The sequence below is a fragment of the Zootoca vivipara genome, chromosome 5 (assembly GCF_965207765.1).
Source record: "Zootoca vivipara chromosome 5, rZooViv2.hap1.1, whole genome shotgun sequence".
NCBI lineage: Eukaryota > Metazoa > Chordata > Lepidosauria > Squamata > Lacertidae > Zootoca > Zootoca vivipara.
In genome coordinates this window covers 65853360-65859806 of record NC_142588.1, presented here as the reverse complement: position 1 = coordinate 65859806, position 6447 = coordinate 65853360, and positions in this window count along the sequence as shown.

The following is a 6447-nucleotide window of genomic DNA, read 5'->3' as shown; positions in this document are numbered from 1 at the left end:
CATTAAAAGTGGAGGGATGAGGTGAGACTGGCTTCTTAAAATGTTTTTGGTGTGTGAAGGGTTTGAAAACATTCAGGGGGGTGTAGTTTTAAAATTGAGGCATTAGGAGCACATTGACAGGTCCATTATAATCGCTGATATTTTTGTACATGCATTCTTAAATATTTATAAGACCCATTATTCAGGTATAGTTAGAAACACAAAGAGTTGGAACAAATCACACACACACAACCCTCCCCCTTTTCTTATATGTACGTTGAATATGCTTTTCAAATAATTTCTGGGTATTTTCTATCGGTACTTGACATCCAGTGATTTTTAATGTGTAGTTTTATCAATATAGGATATGTCAGAGTTGATATCTGATATACTGCATCATAGATAGGTCATTTATCTAGTCACCTGATTTCTGGACTTGCCATTCATCATGCAGCATGATCTCAGGATGTTTCTAATACATTATGTTCACACAAAAACAATACAAATACAATGCTTAAAACCAAAAGTTATTGAAATGCAGCAGCGCAGAAAAAACTGAAACATCCGACAGCATCAAATGATTTCCAGAGATCCAGAAGAACAGAGATGTTTTCATTTGGTGGTGGAAGCGGAACAAATTTGTCATCATCCACATGTCCAGAGGAAGGGAATTCCATAGTTGGGGTATCAGAACAACAGCAACAAAAAGGCCCTTTTCTGCATCATTACACAGCAGGCTTCACAGAAGATGCACACACAGGAAGAGGTAAAGGTAAAGGGACCCCTGACCATTAGGTCCAGTCGTGACCGACTCTGGGGTTGCGGTGCTCATCTCACGTTATTGGCCGAGGGAGCTGGTGTACAGCTTCCAGGTCATGTTGCCAGCATGACAAGCCGCTTCTGGCAAACCAGAGCAGCACATGGAAACGTCGTTTACATTCCCGCCCTATTTATCTACTTGCACTTTGACGTGCTTTCGAACTGCTAGGTTGGCAGGAGCTGGGACCGAGCAACGGGAGCTCACCCCGTCGCGGTGATTCGAACCGCCAACCTTCTGATCGGCAAGCCCTAGGCTATTCACAGGAAGAGGTACTTCAGCTAATAACTGGGTCCCAGGTTGCACAGGACTTTAAAAGTGCCCAACATTCTATCCCATGGCCCACCCAAGCTTTTGAAACTCTGCATATAGATCTGAATGGTTTCACCAGGCTCACGTTTCCTAAGTTTTTTACAATCTTATAATGACACTGAATTTCTTACAGATGCCTGCCTGGAGCCCCATACTGACTTCACCTTGTCTGTTGAAAAAAGCTGTTAATTCTCCATTATGATTTCTTATACTACATAAAGAACTGGAGTCATTAATGTTGCAGTCTCTGTTCCCAAGCTAGCTGCTCTGCCATAAGTCTTGAGCTGTATAATTAGATATCTCAGCAGGGAAAGTTATGTAAAGAATTTTAATCCTTGCCCACAAAAGAATTCTCATCCATTTTCAGAAGAATTTTCACAGCTAGGAGAGAGAACTGTGCCCTTGAAGAACTATGATTTACAAAGTTTCTACTTTCCTCTCCTTTTATATTTGGCTTTGCCATATCCAGGCTGTTTGTGCCACTCTTGTGTGGCCATGAGCCTATTTCTGAAAATTCTATCCGCTAGCATTTATCAGCCACTGATGGGCCTTCACATTAGAGCAGCTTAAATAAGTGTTGAGAGACATCTGGCTCGCCGATGTTATCAGACCGGAGAATTAGGGTTCTACAACACATGAGATGTCCCCACAAGAGCAGGGCTTCAGTTTTCCCCTCCGCATGGACAGGAAGATGGGAATGACAACTGGGTCAGAGCTAGAGCACTCATCCCCATTGCCCCTCCTTGTGTACCCTAAATATAATGTCTGAAGAATGATAGAATTATAGAATTACTAGCTGACCCAGCCACGCATTGCTGTGATTTTTTGGGGGGGGGGGAGTATTGATGTCATTTGTGTTTTGAATGGTAATGGTTGCATAACTTGTTTTTGGTTAGTGTTTTGATGTAATATGCTTTTCCGGATGTATGAACTTTGTCCTTGGATTTGTTGTTTTAATTATTTTTGTTTTCTTATGATTGTTTGCTGTGCCTGACTCAGGGTCCTTGTTTCCCAAGAAAGAGGGAGAATGTGTCCCCCTGGACTATGTATTCCCCCCACCCGTTGTTGTGTCTCATCCCTGTGATTACTCCCATCCTGTAGCAACCCATGAGGTATCACGGCCCCCCTCCCCCCAACCTGTGGCTCCCCCCATCCTACGTCAGCACATGACTTATTCGGGCCCCTCCTCCCAACACCCCCCACCCAGAGCTCCACTCGGGATAGTATTTAAAGTAGAGTAGAAGCCTAGTTTGTAGGCTGTAGAGCTGAGGCCTAGTCTGTAAAGTGGAGCCAAAGCCTAGTCTGTAGGCTGTAGAGCCGAGGCCTAGTCTGTGAAGTAGAGTCAAGACCTAGTCTGTAGGCTGTAAAGTAGAGCCGAGGCCTAGTTTGTAGGCTTTAAAGTAGAGGAGAGGCCTAGTCTGTCAGCCTTGGCTTGGGCTAGTATGAGCCGAGGCCTCTGCCCTGTATCTCCATTCCTTGGCCCCGGCCTGACTCTGTGGGTTGTCTGGTAATGGTTGTCTTGGTGGTTTCTATTGCTCGGTTGATGATGTCATTATTTGGCACCGCCCTTCAGAGCTTTTGCTGGTGACAGCACATGATCTGCCTTTCTATTGGATGTTGCTGGAGTCTTCAGAGCTTCTGCTGGTGATGTGTAATTTGGGCACCACTTTTTGTGTTTAATCATAATTTTAGGTATGAAAGGTGTGCTTTTTTGGGGGAAAAATTTATGCCAGATCCCTCCCTGATGAGCACGGTACGCTTTGTCCTAATTTGATGCAATTTGGTTCAGCGGTTACAGAGGAAGGGTGTCACATACGCGCACGCAGTGGGAACATTTATATATATATATATAGATGTATTAAAAAAACCTGAGATCCTGATTCGAATACATGTTTGTTCATAAAGCTGTCAAGGGCTGCATACACACCAAGCATTTAAAGAACATTTAAATCACATTTCTCTGTCCTCCAATACACACACACACACACACACACACACACACACACACACACACAATCCCAGAGAAAAAAATCCTCAAAGAGCTTAAATTCCCAGCACACTTAAACTACAATTCCCAGATTCTTGGGAGTGGGAGGATGTTAAATGTGCTTTAAATGTATGGTATGTACATGAGGAATTGGGTGTGGACATGTATGGCAGCCATGCAGGGCCTGACCATAATGTTCCTCACCCACTGGCTCAACTTTGAATGTTCATAATGTTACAGATCTGGGATAACAGAGTTTGGGGGTGTAATGGCACCCATATCTGCTAGAGTTAGTGAATGTTAGAAATCAATAAATAAAATATTTTAGATAATATTTGGAGTATTGAAGGGAAGATGCCAGATATTAGATTTAGAACACAGGCTGTACCAGTTCTCCTGTTCAAGAGATCGCTGGTAGTGATGCCATTAAGAACACAAGGAGAACTAAGTACCAGGCCATTAAAACAGGTGCTGTCCTTCCCCAGCTGTGTGTTAGTTAGCAGAAGAAACAGCAGAGTTGACAGAGGGAGGTTTCCAGGGTAACAAGGGGCATGGTGTCACACAGGAAAAATGTGTCCTTTTGAAACTTAAGAGGTTGGGAAAGTAGGGCGAGAACTTTGTTGTGGAGGCCAGAACCATCTTGGCAGGCTGGCTGAAAGCAGCCTGGGAGAGAGGCGTTCTGATGTTTGGGAACGCAACCCTAGGCTTTTGTGAAGGATGGCTTCCTCCTGAGATGTGAATGCTGTGAAATCTCTCCGTTGAAAGCTTCCAGTGTAAATATGTGTAAATAAATCATATTTCAAGGACACTGCAGACTATGCCGTGCCATGTCTTCCCCAAAGGAAAACAGATGCTGGTCAAGTGCCAAGATTCCCTTGAAACCGCATGTGTATGACTGCCACACGTCAGGAAAATTCCTGATATGTCCTGGTTTTCAGGTGTAAAAATGGCGTCAGGGGAGGGGGGATTTTGCCAGGGAAAAACCGGGATGTATGGCAACATGATGGGAAAAGCAGCGGAAACAGCTCCAAATGTTTAAAATCACTATTTTGGGGGGAGGTTCCCCCCAAAAGCTCAACAATTTGGGTTTGTTCCCCAAAAAAGGTCAACTTTGTGTGTGTTGGGAATTTTACTTTTTGAAATATGGCAACCCTACGCATGCACCGCTCAGCAGAGAATGGGGTGGACAGTGACATGGCACTGAGCATGAACATCTAAAGGGATGAAGAAGATCCCACAAAACTGAAATCTGTTTCCCTTTGCGGTATACTATGCTGACATAACATATCAAAACATTTTTATTCTTTTTTCCTCCATATGTAAATTACCACATGAATGATATTTTAAATCTTCCAGCATAAATTCCAATTTCTGTAAAACCCAGATATTTTCCAATAAGAATGAATTATGCAAACAGTTCATCTTAATTCATCCTATTCACTTTTTTGTGATTTGAAAGGCCACAGAGCACCTTTCCACTCCATATCAACTCCTCCTTTTAAAGGGCATTTGGAGGAGCAAGAAGGTAAATTAACACATTGTAAAGGTTTATGCTTGTGATTACTTAGCAGGTTCTGCAAAGGCAGAGAGTAAATTTTTAACTAAGGTCAACAAGTCTGTATTAGGGTCATGTGCTGCTAACTCCTCTCTCATCATCACTTGGAAAGAAGAATTAAAAACACGAACACCAGCAGTGCACTTGACTTGTTCATTTCCAGGAAAGATCAATCTTGGCAGCACTACTAATATGAAGCCGAACACAAAGTATTAAACTTCTAATATAATTTCTGGCAACAAGACTCCTGGAGATCAATAGTGCTGTTTCCTAACCTCTAAAGTTGTTAGTGATATACTGGATTTCCAATGACCAGTAAACCAAACTGCTGATACCTCATCTGTGGGTCACTTCTGTTTAAATAATGTTAAGCCGGAATTCAAGAAGAGAAAATATACTGAGGTGTGAGGAGGTGACAGGGGGCAGGTGGATTTTAGTTAAATCACCAAAAAAAAGAACCAACTTAAATAACTGATTCAAACCACATTTCCTGTGTTAGGAATACACACATTATGCTGTAACAGTTAAAGCACAAATAAAGTCTGATTAGTACATAATCCGAAGCTTGAATAAAAGTTTAATAAAGCTTAAACCAAAATCTGTGGTCATGGTACTACCAAGTTATATCTCCCTAGAGACAAGTAAGGCAACTGTAACATAAATATATTTAAACCTGATTCTGTGTTCTTAAACATACAACATTCCTGTGGCTGTTGCTGCCAATCCTGTCAATGGTGGTCCATGAGGAAGCTCAAGCTCAGTGGCCTGGGTCTTCACGAAGAGGCAGCTCTGGTGGTCTCTGTCCTCTTCAGCAGGCTCAACTTTTGTAGCGGAAGTCAGTCAAGGCTCCACCTTCCCAAGCCAGATGGAAAAAGGCCTGCAAGGCAGGGAGCAGGTCTTTCTGGGCCAAAATGGTGTCTTATTGAAGTCAATGGGGATTTAGTATTCTGGCTATGAAGCTCTTACATCCTATTCAGCACAGATGCTTTTAACAATCCTATGTTGCATTGTTAATGCTCACACAGTTTCCTAGGATGCCTTTCCTACTTCAAGTCCTCTTTGGCACATCATTTTTTCTCATGTTGATGAAGCAAAACTGAAAATGATTTGGGTTTCTCCTGGATATTGCAGTAATTGTAGAACAGACCAGTCAGCGGTAGACTTGGGTCACTATACTTCATTTTCTCATCTGGATCTCTAAAGCTGAACTCTCTGGGGAAACATAACCTCTTCCTTTCTCCACTGAATATGCAATAGGGAAATATGCACAAGACATAAATAAGAAATGGTGAGTGTGTACCCCACAATAACATATGTTCCCCCGGTGCTTCACAGTGGCCTAATGCTTTGTTTCAGGTGCACAGTCCCAGTTCCTTATTCATCTGTACATATTTTGGCTGTTGTTGGCTTGGGACGCTGCCTTGCTCTCAAAACAACTGATGGGATGGACTGAGATCCTGTGTCATCTCTTAGAAGACACACTCTTTGAGATGTGGGTGTATGACTCTGGATGGGATGCACACCGCCACATTTCTATAAATGTTATTATTAGCACAGGGGTGTCATGCTTGTCAGTGTCATGTGCCAAAAAGAAGCATCGGGAAGGATGTGATGGTATCCTACCTCCTTGAGCTGTGCTGGGCAACATTTTTCAATCAAAGGACCACATTCCTTTCTGGGCAACCTTTGGAGAGCTGAATCCCAGTGCTGAGGTATGCCAGAGGCAAAAGCAGGCTGAGGATTACCTGTGGATTTTACCTTTGTACAGCAGACCAGTTTCTTTTCACATCCCTCTCT